Consider the following 14349-nt stretch of genomic DNA (forward strand, 5'->3'; position numbering starts at 1 on the left):
TCTCTCTCTCTCTCTGACCAAATGTGGTCTCTCTGCAGATCGACGAGGAGGAGAAGGACACACCCTCTCTGCCCCGGCGACCCCGACCCCGATCCCAACCCTGAGGTGTGCCACCCCCTCTTCCCTCCCTCTTCATATGCTTGTTTTGTCCAAATGGTGAAATGCATGTTAAAATGCATGTTAGAATTCTGTTAAAATGCATGTTGTTAGAGTGTTTGGCTCATCGATGACTCACTTGCTTTTCAATGAACTAGATGACCCGTTGCGCCAATGGCGCAAGGGGCGAGAGTAAGGCAAGTATTGAAAGAGTGAACATAAATATATTTAGGGGCAGATTAGAACACATGGATTATTCGTGATACATAGTGATCTAAGAAGCTTACGATAAAATATTTACAATGCTATTAGGAAGGAAGGTAGATAGGGAGAGAGACATCTTATAGCCATTATGAAGTCATGAACATTAGTCAGTGTGATTGGTGGATCATCGGCGCTGAAAACTTGTTCAGGCAATTGTTCATAGTGGTTGTGGTTGGATGTTTTCATTGTTCATAGCAGAAATTCCTTCAACATCATCATCCAAGCTCCAGTAGTACTTGTTTGTCTGTTGGAGTTCATACTCTGATTGTGTGGCTGTATGATCAGCAACATATCTTACTTGCGACAAAATATGATTCCAATCATTGTCTTTGGATATTGATCCGGCTGTGAAGTTGCTATCTATTATACGGTAAAGTTCCTTTGCTGCCATGTGATCTCCACCGAGGCTATAGCACCAACTGTTGCTAAAATAGTCTATTAGGTTGTCCTTTTCTTTCTGCTGATGCTCAAGAGCTTCACACTTCTGCTGGAGCAGCTGCATCTTGTCGTAGTTTATGTCCTGCAGCACTTTACGGCACTTTACGGTGGATGCTTTTCATGTACTTGAGAGCTTCGTTTGCTAGTTGATCTTCAACATCTTCTAGTTTGTTGGATACATGGATTGATATTGATTGTCTTGGAAGATTGTTGTCCAGTTGATGCTTGGAGGGATAGAAGTGAATAGTTGCGCCAAGACCAATTGCTCTTGCCTTCTGTGTTGAGTACACTTCATCTGGGAGGCCTAGCTGCTGCATCTAGCATTGAACAGTATTTTTGTTGGGATTCTGATTCTTTCCATCACTGTAGGCTGACGACAAAGAAGAAGATAGCATGAGTAGACATATATGCATCATGTGAGTAGATAATAAAATGTTCATAATAGCTGGGATCTAATTTTGTTGCAAGTGATGTTGTTCATTAGTAAGAAGAATTGTTTTTGTCTTTCATGGAGCAGCATTAACACAATCAGATTATGGAAGTGGACATGAAGGTAACTATGTTTGTGCCTGATTTTTGATGATACAGGTGGCATTCAAATTCGAATGAAATCATTTAGATGATGCAAATGGTACATTGAACTTTATTTGCCTAAGAAGCTAAATTTTGTGGCCATGTTTATTTTTGTAATTATGTTGCTGGAAAAAATATTGATGATGCTCTCAAATAATTAAACGGATGAGTTTGAAATTCCAGACCATCAATAATAACACTGCCAAATAGTTAAGTCAATATTCTAATTTACCAAAGATTTGCTTTGAACCATAGGTTTTACATAATATTTCAGTAAATATTCCTTTACATAACTTCCATACTATACATGATTGACAAAGTAACTTACATACTGCCCAAGATAAAGGAACACACAAAAAGTACTATCAAAAGGAAAAGCACGGCATCATTATATGGGTGTGAAAAGCATGATCGCCGTGAAGCATATCAACATGATGCAGATTTGGTTTTCCAAAATTAGGCAAGAGCAATTCACATTTTTTTCATTGCAGAGGGATGGAGATATGAATGACCAGCAGGTTAAATTCATCGTCTTAAAGCATGAAAGCCAGTGATATAGCTAGCAAACCATTCGATGAACTAAGATGTTGGACACAAAATGTTTTTTACATAGCAGGAAATAAAATGCATAACACCGTTATATACATCTCTAGCAAGAAAAAGAAATTGGACATGTTAATCAAGACAGAAATGAAGAAGGCATTCGAAATACTTTGCTATTAGATATAGGTACATCAAGTAAGCTTCACTTGTGGACAAAAGAAAAAACCTTAATACATTTAAAGGTGAAAAATCGAGAAACAACGATGGATGTCAACTGTATTTGACATTTATAATCCAGGGATAGCAAAGTTTCTTCAGAATACCCAGTGTATAGCTATTGAACTTTGTAAGTTCACATGACTACAACAGGAGGACCTGAAATGAAAAGGATTTGAGCGCAACAAGCAGTAGTTACGCATAATAGCATGTCTATGCCATACAATCAAGGCACTGGAATAGTGCAATCATCGTGCTATCAGACTAGCCACAGTGGGAGTAATTTCGGTAGTAACATTGAGTCCAACTTAGCAAATTTTCTTATGTGGCAATGAGTTAATGAGGAGAGATGTAGTACTAGTAACTTAGCTAGTTACTGTAACATCACATGTCCCAATGCAATATGAGTCTATAGCCTAATAAATAAAGCTTAACATGTTACGACACTTATGTTACTACCTACTATTAAGGTAGTAACATAGTCTAGGGATATGTGTATGTTACTAGTGTATGTTACTCTCCATTGTGGCTAGTCTCATGTTCTTGTGTGCATGTGCACTTATTAAATATTGATGCATCGTAAAGATCAAAAGGGTTAACTGAGGAACACACACAAAGTACAAATATGATGCTTCCTGACTATGTCAAGATCGTGTGGACAAATGAACCATTTGATAAACTCTACCCATTAGAAATGCCAAACATGAGGCACTAAATCATTACGAGGACATTGGACTGGGAAAAAATGGAAGCAAAAAATATAAGCATTCAAAGTACCTCTGAACTGTTACAATATTGTTTAGTGATCGGACATGAGGCACCGCGTTGAAAGACATAGACCACTTGTGAATTGTGATTCAATATTGAATGACCAAAATACAAAGAAGAATACTTTACCTTAACAGGGTTAAAGAGATAATCATGTTGCAGTTTGCTTGCCTGCAAAGAAGAAACATAAGCTATTAATTAATAAAACAAGAAAATACAGGAAGAAAGCCATTCTTTCTGGAAACTGTAAAAAAGCTATTGTTGAGTAGAAAGATCAGTGTTGCACAAAAGGAGACTCCGTTCAGCAGAATCAATACGATTATACAACAAACTATCAATATTTGCATCATATCTCAACAAACTATCAATGTTAAAAAGGGCAATCTAATTCAACAATGGTCAAATATTGATTTCTAGTCCTTTGGGTTCACAAAGTCAGAGAAACCATCGAGAAAGGAACAGAAATGTCCATCAAACCACGAGAAAAATTCCATCTATTCTTCTCAGGATATAGCTTTATGTCTTGCAAAGCCCCTATGCTTGTCTTGGCATTTTATACACTGGTACTCTTAAAACCTAGACGACAGGTAATAATTTCCTGACTTTTAACAACACCCTTCACATCCCGGAGAGAAATAAATGTGATAGGACAAAGCATGACAGATGAACAATACCTCTTTTAATGAACTAATGCGAGCTTCATATTGCACCCTAATAACATAAACTGACCATATATCAGCTAAACACCTAAAAAGAATGATATCTCTCACAATAGACGACGAATATGTAATAATACTTTTTTCTTTAGAATCAATTCAAAAAATTGACAAATAAATGATGCGAAATAATCAGAAGTGACCCGACCTTTCAGTTCTAGCTGATTCTATATTGTTACTTCAAGACACAATCAAATCTGCCATCAAATTGAATTAAAACGTCAAGGTAATGACTACTTTTTTCCATAGATGGGTCATGGGATTACAAGCTCTCTTTCTGGAAACTTATAGTGCTCATTAGTTTTGGGGTAATAACAACGTGTAGCAATATAACTAATGAGCACTATCAAGGTTCCAAAAGGAAGGCTTTTACCAAAAGTTTACCGTTAATCTGCAGACATACCACTCATTAAAATTAAAAAATAATAAAACCTCATACAATTATAATTCAAGCAACATGAACAATTATCCCTGAAGTTCACTTCTAAACCCTGCATTGATTTAGATAGGTGTTTTACTGGTAATAGATTAACGGTACAGGAATTCTAACTTCAGGATATGCGTTTACTATATTATAATTGCCAAACCTTCAAAATTCTTATCAGAAATTTACAACTTATCTCTCTGTAGAAATATGGAATTGTAATAGATGTCATGACTAAAGAAGAAAATAGCTCGACAGAATGCATAGCTTTAGGAATCTATAATAGCATAAGTATTTTTTAGTTGCCTTCAATGAATCAAAAATATATTGAATTAGATATGAACAATGCTGAGTAGAAGAATTCCTAGAAATCACAAAGAATTAGAAAATGATAAATAACAGAGCTGCACTCAGCACTCACAGTCAAATTAGAAACACCTGAAGAGAAGCCAATGTGCAATACATTATCATAAGCGCAAAAATAAAGCAGTGAAACTTCATCGCTGAAAGCCGTTTCAGTACTTGTTTAATTTTGCGTAATAATGCCAAAATAGGCACAACCACAAGAAAATCTGGGTGTTCCTTTTCTTTCTGTATTTTTCCCCTTACCCATGTTAGGCTAAAAAGTTATACAGCTAGCAAGTTCAGCATACACCTTCTGCAACAGTAGGCAAAAAGTATGTTTTCTTCAAGTGTTTGCCTTTAGAGGATGCTAAACATCAGCTACTCTATCCAGCTAGAGGCAAAATGTGATGACCACATTTGGAGGACTAAACACGAGTTCATAGAAAACAGTTCACTCCTGACGAACAAAAACGAACACATGATCTATTATGTAAAGCACGGTGCAGGTTGGCTACGTCTGATTTATTATGCAACAATAGAACAGCTAGCTCTTTTTTTTGCCAGTGAACACCTATCTCTTAAGCACGCCTAGGCATGCACTTAGGCAAGATAGGTCCTAGTCAGTGAGAAAACACAATTAACAGCTAGCATTTTTTTTCCTTGGTCCTAAATAAAAGGATTCAGAAGCCTGTAAAGTCTGTAAAGTTGGGCAAAAGGTAGGCAAACAGAAGAAGCAGTTATGTAGGCTATTGACAAATCTCAACGTAAATCCAGAAGAACACCATTAATAGCTTAATGACCATGTATCACGGAAAGAAGGTTTATTAGCCAAGTAATATTATTTTTGATGCATCAAATATACAAACTGAAACTAAAGTAAACTCAGGGCTAACATAACCATATTTGACATACTGGGAATAGAGCAGCTTGAAAGACAAAGAAGCAGATACGCACAAAGAGGGAGAATACTTACATTCAAACTACTACTCCGAGCTCTTCAAAGTGTTGATGCTAATTGCCAATCACACAAGTTTCCTGCAAGGCACAATATAGAAAAGCACTGTATTCCATTAATTCAATGTGTGTCTTCATGAAACTGTGAAGAACTGATCAAAACTTTAGCATGCCACAGAATGCTAGATTGCTAGTCCTCCCTTTACATCTAAAAGAGCCCAAGGAGAGAAAGAACCTAGCTAGATATGGGGGTGGGTGTGATTACGCATTCCAAGAACAAAATGTAATTAACTGAAGGAAGTGTAAAAAAAGGAAACTACCACAAAAAAATGAGAACTAATATCACAATGATCCCTACTCCTCCAACACCAAAGGCATCATTGTATTATGCATAGCAAGCTGGACACTCACCCTTATGATAATAGACTGTCCTCTAGGAGAAGTGCAATGATCTGCAGCAGAAAAAGCACATGATAAAGAAAATTTTATGAGCTCAATTTAAGTGCACAGGGAATACTTTTAACTATTCAGTTATATATAACTGTAAACCAGCCACACTACTATTAAAACATACTTTTTGGTAAAGCATTAACTCTCTCAAAGAGTAGCAGCGACGGTGAAATCGCTGCCCACCTGGTAGTGTTTTTACTTTTGAGAGTATAAGAACTTCTACTTCTATCCGGCAACCAATGTGCGAACGCTTGCAAGAATTATAATAAAATTATTGGTTTCGCCAAGACAGGCCTCTATATATGAGAAACGACATCAACTTGATTGTTTTCTTTTACAAATTTCTCTACATAGGAACAAATTTATTTTCATTTGCAAATAAATACAATTTACTGGTTATTTCACTGCTCACAGTGAGGAGGTAATGAATCATTATTACACTGACCAACAACTTTTCATCAAACATGAGACAGAAGAACAACTTTTTATCAAGCATGAGACAGAAGGGAATTTATCAAACATAAGACAGAAGGAATTAAGTCGTAGCTCACCTAGGTGGGTACTGAGAACCCAAGAACCAACAGCAACCTCGTAGATCCTGTAGGGGGAGAAAAATAAGAGTCAGGGAGGAGGGAAACCAGGCACATCAAGGCTCCATGAAGAAGCTGAAACGTACGGAGCAACCGAAGGAGCGAACACCATGGCAACAATCGAACGAAAGCAAAACGAGCAGTCATGGCAAGAGGAGAGGAGGCACCGACGTAGGAGTTTGACAGGTGATGGGATCACGCACCTTTGCCGAAAGTATAAAAGCATTATCCGTGAAAATGCAATACATGTTGAAAAATAGTGAAAATCATCTACTATATTTTACCACTATAAAAGAAAGAGAGGGGCAGATCCAAACAATTTTAACCGTTCATCTACAATATCTGATGGCTCATAATCCTCCTGTGTTTAACCCAACAAGCCACGCATTAAGCCGATCGCTAACCTGCCCCGCTGTTAAAAAAGAAATCTACCAACAACGCACACACGCACGACTCTCGCCCCCCTCCTCCTCCTCCCGCCTGGGCAGTTCCCCCGCGCGCAGTTCGCCACCTCGCCGTTCTTCCCGCGGCCGTCAGCCGCCGCCGGAGCCGCCCTTCGCCCCGCCCCCGCGGGAGCCGCCCCCTTCGCCCCCAACCGCTCAACTTGCCGGAGCCGCCCGCCGCGCCCCCTTCGCCACGGGAGCCGCGGGCCGCCGGAGCCGTTCCTCCACGACCACCACAACCATGGCAGGGAGCGCTGCTCCGACCTCCTCTCCTATGACTTCAAGTCTGACGATGCCCGCGACCAGGCGCCGTGCTCCCCTCCATGGTATGAGGAACATTGTATGCATATTGGTTCAACAGTTTGTTGTGACGGAATTGTAGAAGTTAGTAGTATATCTGTATTTGCAAATTCTGTACTTTGTGGATATATCAATGTAGTGAATCAGTTTGCCAAAAAAAGTAGTGAATTTGATGTGCCAGACTATATATTGCCGGTACCACTCAAACTGACTGCGTTTTGATTCCTTTTCGTTTTCCCCTTTGGCTCTGGCGACTTGGCCATGCACAGATATTTCAGAACGAAACAGGAATACAAGGCCATCACTGAACTACTTTTACAACAATATAAGATATACATATCCCTTAGCTATTCAACTATTTAGCAGTGAAAAAGTGTTGAACTACTTAGCCCCTGGACAATCAGTTTGACTTCATGTCCATATGTGACCAAAATAGTTTTAGGCTGGCAAGTATAACTAGAACATGAAAAGCAGAGGCTTACTTCAGCAGCACATGGTCAGTTCCCCTCACCGGCTACCATCTGTCTCTGATTTTGATTTTGATTTTTTCTGGAGATTTCAGGATAGAAAGGCAGCTTTGGAGAGGGGTCGCAAAGATCTCAAGTATTGTGCTCAAAACGTCCATCGGGTGCATCCATATCGCCCCAGTTCATTACCGACCACCACGCGATTTACATCCACTGCGATCATGGATGACCACGTGAGACATCGTCGCCGTCCTTCTCCCAGATACAATGGTCGGCTAATACGGTATTTTGATATGCTAATCATGCTTCCGTTTCACTAAACTCACAGAACAATACTACTTACTTTCTACTAATAGTGTTCTGTGAACTGCAAAGTTCAGAATTATCGCAACATTTGCATGATCTATATTCCAGCTTTTAGTATATGGTTTGTTTGAGAAGCGGATAAGTGGTCAAGGGTCGTATATAAGAATATTGCAGGTCTATCTACACTCTTCTCAGCCTGGAAATCATTATATGCTTGCTGACTTGCTTTGCTCACATTGCCGCCGAAACTGTGAGCGGTCCTTGCATGTCTTATGAATTCATTGAAAGCGTCTAAAATATGGAGTTGCAGTATGGCTGCTAGCTGCTACTTTCATGTTATCATAAGAAGGCCAAAGCTCTCATTTTCTAGATATTTCGAGTTTAAATATGAAAGATATTTGAAGAAAGGAATTTTCAGTATCATATATCTCAGCAATTATGTTTTGAAACGGAATTGTTGGCTCATAATAATAGTTTGCTGAATTCTTCCAAGTCCCAGTTAGATTCTTCAAACTGTATGACCTTAGATGTATTGTGACCTGATGATCGTCGTATTTTTCTTGATATACTAGAAGCTGCAATCACTGCTGATGTACTTCTATATTTTCTTATTTCCCATTTATCTGCTATTTGACTTGTGATGGATTAATAATCTTTAACCTTCAGGATTCCCAGCCTCCCAGGTGACCTAACTGGGAAATTTGACAAATTTAAGCAATTCATGAATCTGTTAAAATTTGAGCTGTGAATGGGTAGGCCTCTCGGTGATGGCTTCTCAGGTGAGAGATTATATGCACTGTAACTCCCAAGCTTGAAACCAAACAATGGTGTCACTATATTCACTAAAAGAAAACCTATAATTGTACTTCAATATGCTTGAAATTAGACACTGTTCTACTGCGTAAAATTCGATCGTGTGTAATAGTTCTACGAAGGTAATCTTGTAGAGAATAATAGGCTTAACAGCCCTGCTTTTATACAAAGTTTAATTTTATGCTCAATAGACCAGCAACATGACTCTGCTTCTGTATGTTATGTAATTAATCCAGAGTAAGATTCTTGGAAAGTTGGAAGGCCTATCTGCATGAAAAAGAACTACAACTGAATGCCCACCATTTTGAAAGCTTTTTCTCCCGGGTGCTCTAACAGCTCAAAAAAAAAGTGATGACATATTAATTCCAGAATAATGTTCTTTTATCTTGAGGAAATTACATAATCAATGTTAGTGGCCGCCTAAAGCCGCTCTGAGATGGACAGAGTAAGAGAGACCCTTGAGGTACGTAGGTCTGGTTCATAGATGGACAGAGCAATAATCTCGCTGCCGTCCGGGTCCATCCAGAGTGCTTAATTACTTGCAATTTGATGCAAGAGATGCTTCATAATCTGTTTTGAGTTTTTTCATCCTTCTAATTGTGTATATGCGTGGCAGAGAATTATGAAATTTTGATGTAAATGGTCATTAATCATAACTAACAACGCTGGATGCATGGTCATTTTAGTGAACTAGATAGATAGTCTATATTGTTTGCCAACTGCAGTTAAATGTTGATAGCTTGGTCTTGACTGCTAAGCTAGCAAATTCTTCGGATGTTTGGTACAATTGAGTTTTTAAGGGTTGGCGTCTTTGATTTGTAGGACTTCTGTTCTTAGCCCATTGAGCTTGTTTGATTTGTTTGATAAGATTTGTTTTTGTAGGACATCGAGAACTTCACTTTTTAGAATTGAAGCTTCACTCAGGTGAAGTGGTTCCTTTAGGCATTGATATATGCGGCGTAATATATGTACATGAAGGAAAATTGAATTAATATTTCAATCGGAGTAGAAGCCATGATCTGTGGACCCTATATATTGTAGTCTGCTTCACTTTCACTTTCTATTGGGAGAATTTGCAAAACCGGACCATGTCTCAACACTGACTGGAAGAAAGGTTTGTCCATGAAATTTACTACCTTTTTTTGTCTTCCCATTTTAATGCTCATCACATATTTATATATGTCCGCCATGGTTAAGGTTTTCTAATATTATTGCATAGAAACAGTGCCTTGCACCTGTTTTGCAAGCTAGATTGTATGAAAATATATATACAGAGATGGGAAAAGGCAACCGTGTCACATTAATGTGGGGAGGGTAATATTAGATAGAGATTCTTGCATTTGCACGTTAAACTTTAGGTGTAATACTGCGAAATATTTACTTTTAGCTAGCATCTCTTGGATCAACGATATAGCATTTGTTACTCAACTTTAATGTCAATGCAAATGTAATTATGATCATGCATCAACAGGAGCAATCCTCATTTTATTTGAACATTCAGGTGTCTTTCTCTTGCATGGTGGCATTGCTCTGTTATTTGCATTGCTAAAGCTTGGTCATGGAAGATGTTATACCCGAGAGAAAAGATACAATGACTCGACTATACAGATGATTCTATGAATATTCAGTACATGCTTCTCCAAATTTTGGTAAAGGTTGGTGGTACTGCTTATCTGAATTAACTTATATCTAACGGTCATGGAAACATCAATACAGACATTTATGAACACTGTCAAGGTAATCATTGAGAATTGTACCAACTGATGCACATTGTGATTCCAGCTTCTGGAAAGAAAGGAACTACTCCCTCTGTCCCATAATATAAGAGCGTTTTTGACACTAATTTAGTGTTAAAAGCACTCATATATTATGAGATATAGGGAGTATATGCTACTTGCATAACTTGCAGGTTATTTTCGAGGAGAATACCACTGACAAAGTTGGAGCCTCTGTCAAAATATTAACATGTGGCAGGTCGCTACTATATATATCCATATAAAAGAGGATTCGTGTTACATTATGTAAGTAGCAGATTTTGTTCTTGCTCTATATTCTTTCTTTGTGAACCTTGCTAAGTAACCATTCCTGTGTAGAGCCGGCGAACGAGGCCACACGTGTGCTCCTTGCTGCCAGCTCCGCCCTCCTCCACCCTATCTCCTCGGAACGGGCAGCTCCATCCATCGGTACCTAGAAGGTAGCGACCTGACATCTCTCTCCCTCTCCATCCCTTCTTTATCTGCTAGAATCCTCGATTCTAACCTGACATTATAATGCATTTTAGCACAGAGGTTCGCCTCTACCACGATGGCCACATCACTGCAACCGAAACTCCACCATTGTCCAGCCACCGACCCAGTGCAGCCCGATTCAATCTGGACCATAACCTCTCTGGGTGTTAGCAACAATGTATCTTCAGAAATAAGCTTTGTTCATGTATATTATCTCTTTCAATTTGAAAGATAAGACAAGAATAGTTTCATTATGGTTGTTCTGAAGGAATGACAAGGCCATTGATGTTGTCAAGGTTAGTACAGGTACATGCTTTATCCTATTGATTGATACTTTTCAACACATACAACTTAGTCTTTGTGCTGGAAAAAGTTGAGCATGAGTATGTAGTTTCAGAATGTGATGGTCCTCTGTCTAAAAAAATTCTGATAGGACAAATACTGTGTCATTTCAATATCAGATTTTGGAGTTAATAGGAAGCATGTTTGGGGGAGAATTAAATCATAATGCATCCTATAGCTACCTAGATGAATTATCTCCATTAGTTCGGCTCTGTTGACTGCCTCTGTTAGATCATAATGCATGATACAAGCCTACTGTAGTTTGTCTTTGTTGATCACACATTCGACAATGTTGTAATGAAAATTTGCAAAAATATAGTTATCTCTCATGGATTGATATGTAAGCATAAGATTTTATTCATTAAAATCTTTCATTGTCTTTTTTAATTGTTCTCTCATGTCTCTATCTGGTTAGGGTCGCCAGATTCGGTATAATCTTTCTCTCTGCTTTTACTTCGCGGATTCTGCAGATGTATATTAGGATGTATATTAGAATGAACTGAGCAATATCAGATCTTCACAATCAAGACAGCTGGATTGTGGATTGCCTAGGGCAGTGGTAATTCACAGAATGTATGATGTTCAATGGGAAGCATATGAGACTACCAATGTTCAGTAGAGATTTCCATTGATCTTTAATATTATTTACACCTTCTTCATTTGTCCATGTGATTTGATTTTTTTCCACCCAAACAAACATTATTTTTAGTGAAAAATTTGCAGATGAAAATCTATATAAAACCATACAACTGTTTTAATAATTATGTGATGGAGTTCAGACGTGCGTTGCACGTGCAAGCTTACTAGTGTGAAGAAATATATACCTTCCGGTGCTGCTTTCCCTCCTCACCAGCCTGCTCCTTTTGCTATAACCGGCATCCTCCCGCTACCTTGCAACTCACCATAGCGAACGGGTTGCCTCTTCTCTTCTTCGTCTGATCTGTACATATCTTTTTTTAGAGAAAAAAAAGGGAAAATCAAGAAATTAAAATAATATTACCAAATAACTGATGAAATCAAAAGGCAAAATCTAGAAGAAAGCAGATGGGGGCCAAAGATGTGCAAACCTAAACTAGGGTCGATGGGTAGTGATGGACGGCTCCACGCCATCATGATGCGAGCGCTGCAGCTCCAGTCTTGCTGCGCCTTCCCACCTGTCCGTCATCCTCACCTTCCCCCGCTCCTCCATACACATCACAGAAACCACCACGCCCCTTACTTCCATGCCTGCGACCTGCGCACGATCTGAAACCACCGTGCACGGCAATGCCGGATCGAGAACGTGGGAAGGCACTGTCTCGCGGACAGGAGAAAGAGGTAGGGAGATGGTCGATGGTGCGGGTGGAGGAGAGGCAGCTCGAAGAGGAGAGAAACCAAGGGGAGGAGGAGGGGCATGGCGGCGGCGGCGGATGGCACGGACGGAGATGGAGCGGCGTGTGGGGCGTGGGGCTCGGGACGGAAGGGGATTGGGGGCTAGGCTTTGACCGCAACCTGCAACCCACGATAGCTGCGGCCCACCACTCTTTTCGAGCCGAACACACGAATACACGCTCGCTGTGACTGCAATAGCGGGCCCGTGCAGAAGGGTAGCCCAGGTGTCATCCACTGTAACCAGAACACATAACGTACAGAAAAATCAACGTCCAGATGTTTACCAGCGAGATAGAAAGTACATGGTAAGTGGACAGCAGGGCAGATCGTGCGGGCTGGATCGACCGGAAAGCGCGATGGCGCTCGTTAGGCGGGTTGTGTGCTAGATTTATATGTTCAATATGCATGTTATTGTATAAACGGTGGATCTGTTTAAATGTGTACAGAGCCAAAACGTTAGAAAAAACTACAAAAGTTAGCAGTGGCGTGGGGGTAAAGATTACCAGTAGCACTCAAATATTAGTAGCGCTGGCTAGCTACACACGCTGCAGATAAGTATCAGTAGCGCTGGATGGAAGAGCGCTACTGCTAGCTTCAGTTACCAGTAGCGCTGGGTCAAACAAGCGCTACTGCTAAAAAATAGTTATAGCGCCGTAGCAGTAGCGCGCCTGCCCGCGCTACTAATAGCAAAAAACTAGCGCTACTGGTAAGGGTTTTCCTAGTAGTGGTTTGTTAATGGTTAGGCAACACTAAATTGAACATACAAATTTATATGAATTGGTAAATTATAAATTATTTATATAAACCATAAAATGAAATTCATGTTTTAGAAAATTATTAGAGGAATACGAAAATGACGATAAATTGTATATTGGTATATAAGTAAAGACTAAATTAATCCTGTAATAAATTAACCAAACAAACACGTTACAAAAATAGGCGACCTTTCAAATGTGGATGTCGAGTTGTTTCCTCTTAGTCTCATTTTGATGTGACAGAGAATCATATTACCACCACTTTATGGGCGAGTTGTGTTCTTCCACCAGTGTGATAAAGGAAAGCATAAAGTATTACATAACTAATTTCATTTGCCGAGAAAATTAGTTTAAGTGGAATCACACGGAACGATGAGAATGGCCTATGAGAAGTCTTGTTGCTGTATTGCTCGAAAAAGTCACATCAACTTTCCTGTCGAACGTTGCCAAATAAATACACTTAGTCTTCGGTTAGGAATGCCACTGTGGAGGTTGTTGTAGTCTGGTCCTTGCTTGTCAGTGAAAAGACGGACTTCTTTCTCGGTTGATTGCCCAGCCATATAATATTGCAATTGGTTATGTAAGAAGTAAAACTAAGTGTTGTGTATCATCAGGTCTAGTTTAACCTATATTAGTCATATAACTAGTTACCGTCTACAACTTATAACGCCATAAATCATTGTTTTTTGTTAAAATTTGAGTCGTCGAATTTTTATTTTACCTGATATGATCGATTGATTTTTATTTTTACTATCAGTTAATTCTTATATGTCAGGTTCTTTTGGCAAGGTCACGCAAATCTCTTTTTTATTATTATTCAGGTGTATTCTTTGTGAATTGACAAGTAAAAATTATTTTAGAGACAAAAGTGACAAGTAAGTGACTGTTGAGTGTGTTTGCCATCTTTCTTCTGAAATTTTCATATTGCCAATTTGCATATCTGGCTG

The 14349-nt window shown here is 39.1% G+C and overlaps 1 long non-coding RNA gene across 1 annotated transcript; it reads right to left on the reverse strand.

The window, feature by feature from the left end:
* Positions 1–309: 309 nt before the first annotated feature.
* Positions 310–12710, reverse strand: LOC123055428 (uncharacterized). The gene is made up of 6 exons (XR_006426640.1): positions 12344–12710; positions 12101–12226; positions 6339–6385; positions 5749–5789; positions 5357–5418; positions 310–3069 (listed from the first exon to the last, which is right to left on the reverse strand). It is a non-coding gene; the product is annotated as an uncharacterized lncRNA (long non-coding RNA).
* Positions 12711–14349: the final 1639 nt, after the last annotated feature.

This window comes from Triticum aestivum, chromosome 2D, assembly GCF_018294505.1.
Source record: "Triticum aestivum cultivar Chinese Spring chromosome 2D, IWGSC CS RefSeq v2.1, whole genome shotgun sequence".
NCBI classification, from domain to species: Eukaryota; Viridiplantae; Streptophyta; class Magnoliopsida; order Poales; family Poaceae; genus Triticum; species Triticum aestivum.